Here is an 11,722-nt window from a genome sequence, read left to right as displayed (position 1 = left end):
ATGTGATAGACATGAGATAGAGATAGACATGTGATAGACATGAGATAGAGATAGACATGTGATAGACATGAGATACAGATAGACATGTGATAGACATGAGATAGAAATAGACATGTGATAGACATGAGATAGAGATAGACATGTGATAGACATGAGATAGAGATAGACATGTGATAGACATGAGATAGAGATAGACATGTGATAGACATGAGATAGAGAGAGACATGTGATAGACATGAGATAGAGATAGACATATAATAGACATGTGATAGACACGAGATAGAGATAGACATGTGATAGACATGAGATAGAGACAGACATGTGATAGACATGAGATAGAGATAGACATGTGATAGACATGAGATACAGATAGACATGTGATAGACATGAGATAGAGATAGACATGTGATAGACATGAGATAGAGATAGACATGTGATAGACATGAGATACAGATAGACATGTGATAGACATGAGATAGAGATAGACATGTGATAGACATGAGATAGAGATAGACATGTGATAGACATGAGATAGAGAGAGACATGTGATAGACATGAGATAGAGAGAGACATGTGATAGACATGTGATAGAGAGAGACATGTGATAGACATGAGATAGAGATAGACATGTGATAGACATGAGATAGAGACAGACATGTGATAGACATGAGATAGAGATAGACATGTGATAGACATGAGATAGAGATAGACATGTGATAGACATGAGATAGAGAGAGACATGTGATAGACATGAGATAGAGAGAGACATGTGATAGACATGAGATAGAGATAGACATATGATAGACATGTGATAGACACGAGATAGAGATAGACATGTGATAGACATGAGATAGAGACAGACATGTGATAGACATGAGATAGAGATAGACATGTGATAGACATGAGATAGAGATAGACATGTGATAGACATGAGATAGAGAGAGACATGTGATAGACATGAGATAGAGATAGACATATGATAGACATGTGATAGACACGAGATAGAGATAGACATGTGATAGACATGAGATAGAGACAGACATGTGATAGACATGAGATAGACATGTGATAGACATGAGATAGATATAGACATGTGATAGACATGAGATAGAGATAGACATGTGATAGACATGAGATAGAGATAGACATGAGATAGACATGTGATAGATATAGACATGTGATAGACATGAGATAGAGATAGACATGTGATAGACATGAGATAGAGATAGACATGAGATAGACATGTGATAGACATGAGATAGAGATAGACATGAGATAGACATGTGATAGACAGGGGCGTAACTAGGAGAGGCTGGGCTCCATAGCAGATTTCTACATGGGGCCCCCTTTCCCCTTAAAATAAAAAAATATTCAGGCTGTATTCACATAAACGTGTGCTTGCCCGGCTAAAGCTCGAAACAGTGAGTAGGCATTGCGTACGTGTGAACGGGGGGGGGGGGGGGAGGGTACAGCGGGCGTCGACTGTGCCACCCTGCAGGGGGATGAGAGGGAGGGTCAGGGAGGTGGCGGTCAGGCAATCCAGGAGAGAGGTGCAACTGTCTTTCAAACCCTGATAAATCTCCCCTTATGTCAATAATACAGTAGTAACATTTGTGTTACTCCTTTAATATTACTCCTGGCTCCTCAGAGGAGGGGCTTAATGAACATCCCTCCCCTGAGGACTAAATCTATGCAATAGCTGGAGGAACATTTATGGTTTTCTCCAGCATCAGATGAACGTTACACCCGGTCCATTCGCGATCCAGCGGAGCGTTCTCTGCGGTGGATTCGGGTCCGTCCGGGATTCATTAAGGTAGTTCCTCCGACGTCCACCAGTTGGCGCTGCTGCGCTGAAGAGCATCAGAACGCACTGAGGTACACCGGCCTATTCCAAGTGAAGGTAAGTGCAAGCTTCGCGACACATTTCTGTTTTTTGGCGTGCGCCAAAATCCCGGGGCAATTCAGGGGAAATCGGCGCGAATCGGAAATATTCGTGTAACACGTCGGGAAAACCTGAATCGGGCCCTTAGTAAATGACCCCCATTGATTACAATTATCCTGATGTATTGTTATTCCTAACTTCCTTGTATCCGGTAGGAACAGAACAAAGCTTTTCCTGCAGGTTCTGTCCATGTCTGAAGAATGCTGTACCAAAGACCAGAATGACAGCGATCATGTGATGAGATGGGGACTTCAAAGTCTTCCCCCCTAAATAATGGGGTAAATGGCAAATTTCTTTACAATGGTGAGTGCATAGTATATGTTGGGGTTAGTATCTGATTCATTTAGACTGTAAATCATGACAAAGTGATAAAGCAGAAGCAACACGACATCCAAAAATAATGAAAAAAATTGCATCATTTTTGTTTGGATATTTGAAGTGATCTCTTTATAATCCAAAAAGCATTACTGACACCTAGTGGCGAGATTAAGAATGGCAATATCTTCCGGATACAGAAGACTCATGGCCAATTTCTGAGCTGTGGGTATGGAAGCTGCAATGATTTATCATATTTTTTTAAAATAAAAAGCTGGAATGTGTTAATAAACTCAAATTAAAGACCTACACTTGCTGCAGATGTTTTGATTGTCATGAAATATGTACTGAAAGTAATATACAATGGGGGTCATTTACTAAGGGCCCGATTCGCGTTTTCCCGACGTGTTACCCGAATATTTCCGATTTGCGCCGATTTCCCCTGAATTGCCCCGGGATTTTGGCGCACGCGAGCGGATGATGGCGCATCGGCGTCGGGATGCACGCGACGGAAATCAGGGGGGGGGGGCGTGGCCGAACGAAAACCCGACGGATTCAGAAAAACCGCCGCATTTAAAAAAAAAAAAGTGTCGCAAGACTTGCACTTACCTTCACTAGGAATAGGCTGGTGAACTTGAGTGCATTTCGGGGAACTTCAGCGCAGCAGTGCCACCTGGTGGACGTCGGAGGAACTGCCTTAGTGAATCCCGGCCGGACCCGAATCCACCGCAGGGAACACGCCGCTGGATTGCGAATGGACCGGGTAAGTAAATGTGCCCCAATATGTTCTGTGGGAAATTAATACAGATTAACCCCTTAAGTAGCTCTACGGCGCAGAGGTATAAGGGATGTATGAAGAGGGCTCACGGGCTGAGTCCTCTTCATACAGAGGTGGGGGTTTTTGCATTTTGCACAAAACCCCCACCGCTAATAACCCTCTAAACGCCGCCAGCAAAGTCGCGGGCGGCGTTTAAAAGACGGCGGCGCGCGGGCGCCGCCATCTTTTTTACGATCGCCACGCCCCCGAACGTCATCGGGGGGCGGCGATCGGTTACCATGGTAGCCTCGGGTCTTCTCTTGACACGAGGCTACATGGTTTATGCAGGTTCGTTACAATGAGCCAGTGGCTCATTGTAATGTAAGACCTGCAAAAACGCCATATATTGCAATACTGTAGTATTGCAGTATATGGTAGGAGCGATCTGATCATCTAGGGTTAATGTACCCTAGATGGTCTAAAAAATAGTGAAAAAAAAAAGAAAAAAAAAAGTTTAAAAAATAAAAAAAATTAATAAAATATTAAAAGTTCAAATCACCCCCCTTTCCCTAGAACGGATATAAAACATAACAAACAGTAAAAATCACAGACATATTAGGTATCGCCGCGTCCCAAAATGCCCGATCTATCAAAATATAAAAACGGTTACGGCCGGCGGTGACCTCCGAGGCGGGAAATGGCGCCCAAATGTCCGAAATGCGACTTTTACACCTTTTTACATAACATAAAAAATGAAATAAAAAATGATCAAAATGTCGCACAGACCTCAAAATGGTAGCAATGAAAACGTCGCCTCATTTCGCAAAAAATGACCCCTCACACATCTCCGTGCGCCAAAGTATGAAAAAGTTATTAGCGTCAGAAGATGGCAAACATTTTTTTTTCTTTTTTGTACACATTCGTTTAATTTTTGAAAATGTATTAAAACACAATAAAACCTATATAAATTTGGTATCACCGCGATCGCACCGAACCAAAGAATAAAGTAGGCGTGTTATTTGGAGCGAAGAGTGAAAGTCGTAAAAACTGAGCCCACAAGAACGTGACGCACGTGCGTTTTTTTTTCAATTTTTCCACATTTGGAATTTTTTTTCAGCTTCGCAGTACACGGCATGTTAAAATAAATAACATTACGGGAAAGTAAAATTTGTTACGCACAAAATAAGCCCTCACACAGGTCTGTACACGTAAAAATGAAAAAGTTATGGATTTTTGAAGTTGGAGAGCGAGAAATTAGCCGAAAAACCCTCCGTCCTTAAGGGGTTAATACAGATTTACACATCAATTCAGGATGTACATTATTTTCCACACTCTTGCACTTCATATCGGATGGATGAGTTTTAGTGTAGTGGGGACAGTCATGGGGTCCAGTGTGACCCCACACATATGTTACCTGTTTTGTGTATGCGTCCTTTTATGTAGAAAACATTGGGGGACATTTGCTAACAACAGTGCATACAGCACTATATGCAGAGGGTGCCAGATTCAGGATATTTGGCACACGTTCTGCATGAATATGGTTTCCCTGCACCCATCCAACAGAGTGCACCCCTTTTTTTGGTGCACCTTTAACATGGGGCATTCAACACAATTCTTCGGACTTTGAATGTTAGATCTTTCACACGGTCCGACTGAGCACTGGAACCCCCCTGATTTGTGTTACACGGTACAAAGTACAGCTGTGCCACAAAGGGGTCGGGTGCAACATATATTTGGTGCGGACACTTCTTAAATATCAGTGCAAGCAGTTTGCATTAGAAAGAACGTGCAAAGTCCAGCAGAAAACTGGTACAAAGCCCTTAGTAAATGTGCCCCATGTTATGCTGGATGTATATAAATGATATCTATATATGGGATTAGGATGGGCAGTGTCTGATATAATGAATTTTATTATGTCCATTTGGTTGACGGTCATTTGGAGTCATAACTTTTGTGGGATGTAAGTCCAGATTACAGAGTATTTGTGTTATCATATCAGTACATTGGGGCAGATTTACTTACCCGGTCCGTTCGCGATCCAGCGGCGCGTTCTCTGCGGTGGATTCGGGTCCGGCCGGGATTCATCAAGGTAGTTCCTCTGCCGTCCACCAGGTGGCGCTGCTGCGCTGAAAGCATCTGAACGCACTCAAATTCACCGAGCCGGACCAAGTGAAGGTAAGCGCGTCCCAAGCGACACTTTTATTGTTTTAAATGCGGCGGTTTTTCCGAGCCCGTCGAGTTTTCGCTCGGCCACGCCCCCCCCGATTTCCGTTGCATGCACGCCGACACCGATGCGCCACAATCCGATCGCGTGCGCCAAAATCCCGGGGCAATACAGGGAAAATTGGCGCAAATCGGAATTCTTCGGGTAACACGTCGGGAAAACGTGAATCGGGCCCTTAGTAAATGACCCCCATAGTTTTCCACACTATTGCACCTCATTCTGTATGGGTAAATTTAAAGGGAACCTGTCACCAGGGACCTCATTTTCACTAAAGACAGATTGTAAAAGCCCATGACACCTGCAGTGCAAAAATGTCTCTCTGCCTTTTCTAAGCATTTGCATTACAATATAATTGTGTGTTATACCTTACCTTGCTCCCTGACAAAATCCTGGGGTAGTCACAGGGGCTGGACTTTGGTTTGGATGCATTTCAAAAAACATCACGTAACTTGTCTGAGCTGCAGGCTGCCTCCATCTTTGTGCTCCTGTACAGCTTGCCCCCTCCCCCACTGATGATTGGCTGACCAGGCTGTGACCTCTGAGAAGGAGCAGGAGGTGGAGCTGTACAGGAGCACAAAGGTGGGGGCTAAGATCTGAGGAGTGAGTAACACAGACAAGGTACATGTTTTTGAAATGCATCTAAACCAAAGTCCAGCCCTGTGACTACCCCATGATTTTGTCAGGATGCAAGAGTAAGTTATAACACACAATTATATTGTAATGCAAATGCTTAGAAGAGGCAGAAAAGCAGATTTGCACTGCAGCTGTAATAAGCTTCTGCAACCTGTCTTTAATGAAAATGAGGTCCCTGGTGACATGTCCCCTTTAAGTGTAATGGGGACAGACATGGGTTCCAGTGTGACCCCACATATATGTAACCTTTTTTCTTTATGCTTCCTGTTATGTAGGGAACATTCTGTTATGCTGGTGGTGAATGGATGTGGATGTGATTAGGATGGACGACGTCTGAAATAAGTTTATTTATTAAGTCCATTTGGTTGACACCATATGAAGTCATGGAGAACATTTACATACCCGGTCACCGATAATGCACAGTGATGATTCACTAAGATGGTGCTCCCAATATCCTGCATGTGTCGCTTCCCCGCTCAGGTCCGACAGAGTTCACCTTCTTCTTCCTGGTGCATGGAAGTGCTTGATCTTGCGACACAATTTGGAACTTAAATCCCGCGCTCAGTCCGAATCAGTCGGACCATCCGACGACACATCTCCGCAATTGTGTTGCATGGAAACCAACGCAGCACAATCCCAGCGCTGACACTTACCTGTGCAAATACCTGTGCAAGCCATTTTAAAATTGAAGAACGGGCACAGTACGAAAAAAGTGTGTTGTAAAGCCCTTAGTAAATGTGCCCCTTGATGTTAGAATAACTGCTAATACCCAAAGTATTTTCTACATCTATGGTCAATATTCAGTTTGTCCTCTATCCCCATCTAAATTGATCCCAATCCAAATGAATGGTTGGGGTTTTTATGTATTAGGGAGTCGGGATCTGGACTAATGGAAAGACCCCAGATTCGGGCAGCTATATCAAAATATTAGTAAGGGGTCCAATTTGGGTTTTTATTGTCTGCAGAGTTTGGGGGTAAAACTTCCATATTGTGCAGCAATAATGTGTCTATTCATTAAAGGCCACACAACATTTGAGCAGTTTTTCTAATAATACCAAGAACAATAGATTTGCACAAACGTGATGTATAGTAACAGTTTACACTGCAACAAAACTTTCCAGAAGCCGTTCTCTACATTTTACAGGTTTTCTAGTATCAGGTAAATTGAGGTTATCACTGGGCCGGATGCTATACTATGGAGTTGTGCAGTCTGCTACATTATTCCATGAACCACAAAGAGGACCCCATTGTGTGAATCCGGGGGGGAGTGTAATAGACTAATGAGATCCGGACTTATGGAAGCCAATTATTGAAATCAGGAATCCGTAATTCAGGCAGCGGCAGCATCTTTCCCAAAGCAGGTCACCAAGAATGTATACTGTATGTTGACTCATCATACAGACCTGTATGTGCCCTCAAGTTCTTGAGGGTCACTGCTTAAACCTGAAGAGGAGGTGCCCATAGGAGAAAATATTCTTTAAAATCCTAAGGACCTTCAAAACTCCATCACTTTTTTATTTTTCTGTGTATAGAGCCTTTTGATGGTTACATTCTTCTATTCCGAGCGCATGCGTCGCTCTGCAGGAGGGAGAAGGATGTAAGGACATAGCTTGCTACATCTTTCTATGCTGCCTTTTTTACCGGATACCACCTATAGTTGTCAGATGGAGGTAACAAATGTCTGCCGCTATATATCAATGTATATGCTTTTTTTTGAGTGGCGAGATTACATTTTTATGGTGACCATTTCGGGGACTGTACGTCCTTTAAATTACTTGTAGATATTTTTTTTTGTGTTGTATAAAGGATGCCCTGGAGCCGGAGAGGGTTCAATGAAGAGTCACAAAAATGATAAGGAGTATGGAGGGTCTCAGTTATGAGGAAAGATTAAAACAACTTGATTTATTTAGTCTGGTAAAGAGACGACTACGAGGGGACATGATTAATTTATATAAATATATGAATGGTCCATAGAAAAAATATGGTGATAAGTTTTTCCAGATTAAATCAAATTAAAAGACGAGGGGGCACTGTCTCCGTCTGGAGAAATCAAGTTTTAATCACCGGAGGTGACAGGGCTTCTTTACTATGAGAACTGTCAATCTGTGGAATAGCCTGCCTCAGGGACTGGTCACAGCAGGGACAGCAGAGAGCTTCAAGAAGGGTCTAGATGCCTTTTTACACCTAAATAACATTGATGGTTATGTGATATAGAATTGTTTCCCCTAAATCCCTTCCTCATCCAATCCCTTCCCTTCCTTGGTTGAACTTGATGGACATGTGTCTTTTTTCAACTGTATAAACTATGATCCTATGATAATGGGAAAAAAATTTGTTTTTTATGTTGTTTTTAAAAATACTTTTGAACCATTACACAATATTTCCTGTACTAGAATAAAGGTAATGTAAAAAATTACTGGTAAATGTGTCCTGGAACTTTTAACCGATAGAGGATAATTCAGTATATATCCTCTATCACTCAACTTAAAAGGGCAAGTTAACAAATTCATGTAAAATATCCGTGTACTTCTGACCCAGATGAAATGATGGTAACTTCAAAGCAAATAATCCTGAAATTGAGTCACATTAAATGTCAACTTCCATTTGAAAAATTGGTCTGGAATTGAAACTCTAAATTTCTTTTTTATTGCCCCATCCACATTGGTTCTCCAGATGTGGGATCATTATAGGGTCAGCTTTCAGGCTAACCTCAAAAAGTCAATGAAGGGATGAAAAAAATCCATGGATTCTAGACCTAAATAGTTACATCAGTGCGACTTAGTGATACAAGAATCTGACAAATTAAACATTTCTAAGGTACCAGTTATCAGTCTTTACCCGTCGGTTTTCTGGAATTCGTCAGAAGCGACTTGGACTGAAAAATGTACAAATTGAAATATATTTTTATAAGATAAAATGTCTACGAGTCTATAATAATACATTTAATTCACATTAAAAAAGCAATTGCAGGTAAAGGTCCTGGAAAGTGTTTTATTAATTCTTTGTGTGTATGGGAGAGGGAGGTGTGGGGGTCATGCATAGTTAGCAGCCCGGAGCACTGGACATCTCATCCCCGCTCTATGTGCTGCTAATTATAACTTTATTTTCTAGGTGATCCCAGCGTGTCAAGACTAGAGACAGACAGTACCGGGATCAAGACAGAGAGGAGCAGAGGTGAGTATCTATAGTTTTTTTTTTTTGTTTTTCACTGGTTGATTTCATGTAAAGAACACAACCATGTGAAGACACTCCCCAAATTAGGCTGCAATCATGGGATATTAAACAGACACACAGAGATAGGGCCAATGACATAACAAGAGGCCTCTGAGCTCTGCGGCAAATTTTCTAATGGGGACTTCCCATATCCATGACCCCTAGGGGGGTCAAAATACCAGGACTAAGTATGCGCTAGCTGTAAAACAAAAAACAAAACAGCTACCACACGTCCTAAAACAACATTCAGGTGTAGAAGGCTTAGGTTGTCCCCATTTTAGATGTACTACCCCTTGCTTTTCACTTTTCCCCTGATCTCTCCTGGCTGCTGTCTTTCGTTCCTGCAGTACGGTGCCCAGCGCTGGCGTCTCAGTGACATCACGGCATCTCTGGCGCTGTTTACTTCCTGCCTGGTGCTGTGTAAAGTAGCAGAACAGGGATTGGGGCAATTTCTAGGTCATTTACCCAACAGGAAAAACCTCGCCATTTGTACCTAAAATCCCCTGCCCCATCAAGTTGTGTTAAAAGCTCATAATACACACATCTGCTGCTGCAGAACATCACAAAACACACCTCAGCTGCTGCAGGACATCACACAACACACATGCATGCACAATAAATAAATGCACATCCATTCAGCCTTTTGCATGCAGACACAAGCACGCACAGACACTTGCACACACATACAAGTACACATGTACACACATACATTTACATACACATGCACACACATACATGTACATACACTTGCACGCACATACAAGTACAGACACATGCACACACATACAAGTACGGATACATGCACGGACACATGCATTCACAAGCACACACATACATGTACAGACACATGCACACACATACATGTACAGACACATGCACATGCATACATGTACAGACACATGCACACGCATACATGTACAGACACATGCACACGCATACAGACACATGCACACGCATACATGCACGGACACATGCATTCACAAGCACACACAAACACATGCATAATTACCGACATATGCACAAACAAACACATCCATGCACAAGTATGCACACACATGGACACCTATGCATGCACAGAAACTTGCAGACATATGCAGACTCATATATACATACAAGGTATATACATGTACACAGAAATATGCACACATACATGCAGCCATATGCACACGGGGGAGCGATGCGGGAGAACGATGGAAAGGAGTAAAGATTTTATTGTTTTATAACCAGGAGAGGAGAGAGGCCACAATATAAGTGAGCAAAGAGGACAGGGGGCCACAATATTCAGAGGATAGAATAATAAGATGGGAAGCCGATAAGGGGCATAATAAGAGGGGGAGCAGAGAGGGGGCACACTAAGAAGGGGAGCAGAGAGAGGACACAATAAGTTAGGGGAACAGAGAGGGGGCACAATAAGAAGGGGAGAAGATAAGGCTATATTCACACTGCCGTTGCCCGCCCGTACCGTACCGTAGCGGGCAACGGCAGTGTACGGGGAGAGGAGGAGGAGGTGAGCGCAGCTCACCCCCGCCCCTCTCCATAGGAATTAATGGCGCGCGGCGCCGTATTACGGTAAAAGATAGGACAGGTCCTATCTTCTTCCGGGTACGGAGCGGTACCGCTCCCGTAGGGCGCCGTGCGCCCATTGACGTCTATGGAGGATGTATATCGACCGTATATACGTCGGCTGTATATACGTCCTCCATACGTCAGTGTGAATGTAGCCTAAGGGGCATAATAAGAGGGGGAGCAGAGAGGGGGCATAATAAGAGGGGGAGAAGATAAGGGGCATAATAAGAAGGGGAGCAGAGAGAGGGCACAATCGGTAGGGGAGAAGAGGGGGCACTATAAGAGGGGGATCATAGAGGGGGCATAATAAGTTAGGGGACAAGAGAGGGGCATAATAAGAGGGGGAGAAGCTAAGGGGCATAATAAGAGGGGGAGAAGCTAAGGGGCATAATAAGAGGGGGAGAAGCTAAGGGGCATAATAAGAGGGGGAGAAGCTAAGGAGCATAATAAGAGGGGGAGAAGCTAAGGGGCATAATAAGAGGGGGAGAAGATAAGGGGCATAATAAGAAGGGGAGCACAAAGGGGGGGAACAAGGGTGCATAATAAGGAAGGGGAACAGAGAGGTGATGTGCACTGGGGGCAGTATCTGATGTGCTCCAATGGTTATTACTAGTGATGTTATACAAGGTTTTGTTACCTCTGTCGGGTGCATCCTCCCTTCTCTGTAGTTTTCCTTCACTGCAACAATATTATATGTTTTTTTCCAGGCAGAGTTGTCATAGTGTATATGGGGACATCATTATATGTTTTCCAGGCAGTGTTGTCATAGTGTATATGGGGACATCATTATATGTTTTCCAGGCAGTGTTGTCATAGTGTATATGGGGACATCATTATATGTTTTCCAGGCAGTGTTGTCATAGTGTATATGGGGACATCATTATATGTTTTCCAGGCAGAGTTGTCATAGTGTATATGGGGACATCATTATATGTTTTCCAGGCAGTGTTGTCATAGTGTATATGGGGACATCATTATATGTTTTCCAGGCAGTGTTGTCATAGTGTATATGGGGACATCATTATATGTTTTCCAGGCAGAGTTGTCATAGTGTATATGGGGACATCATTAT

This window comes from Engystomops pustulosus, chromosome 7 (genome assembly GCF_040894005.1).
Source record: "Engystomops pustulosus chromosome 7, aEngPut4.maternal, whole genome shotgun sequence".
In the NCBI taxonomy this organism is placed as follows: domain Eukaryota; kingdom Metazoa; phylum Chordata; class Amphibia; order Anura; family Leptodactylidae; genus Engystomops; species Engystomops pustulosus.
This window is presented reverse-complemented; position numbering follows the sequence as displayed.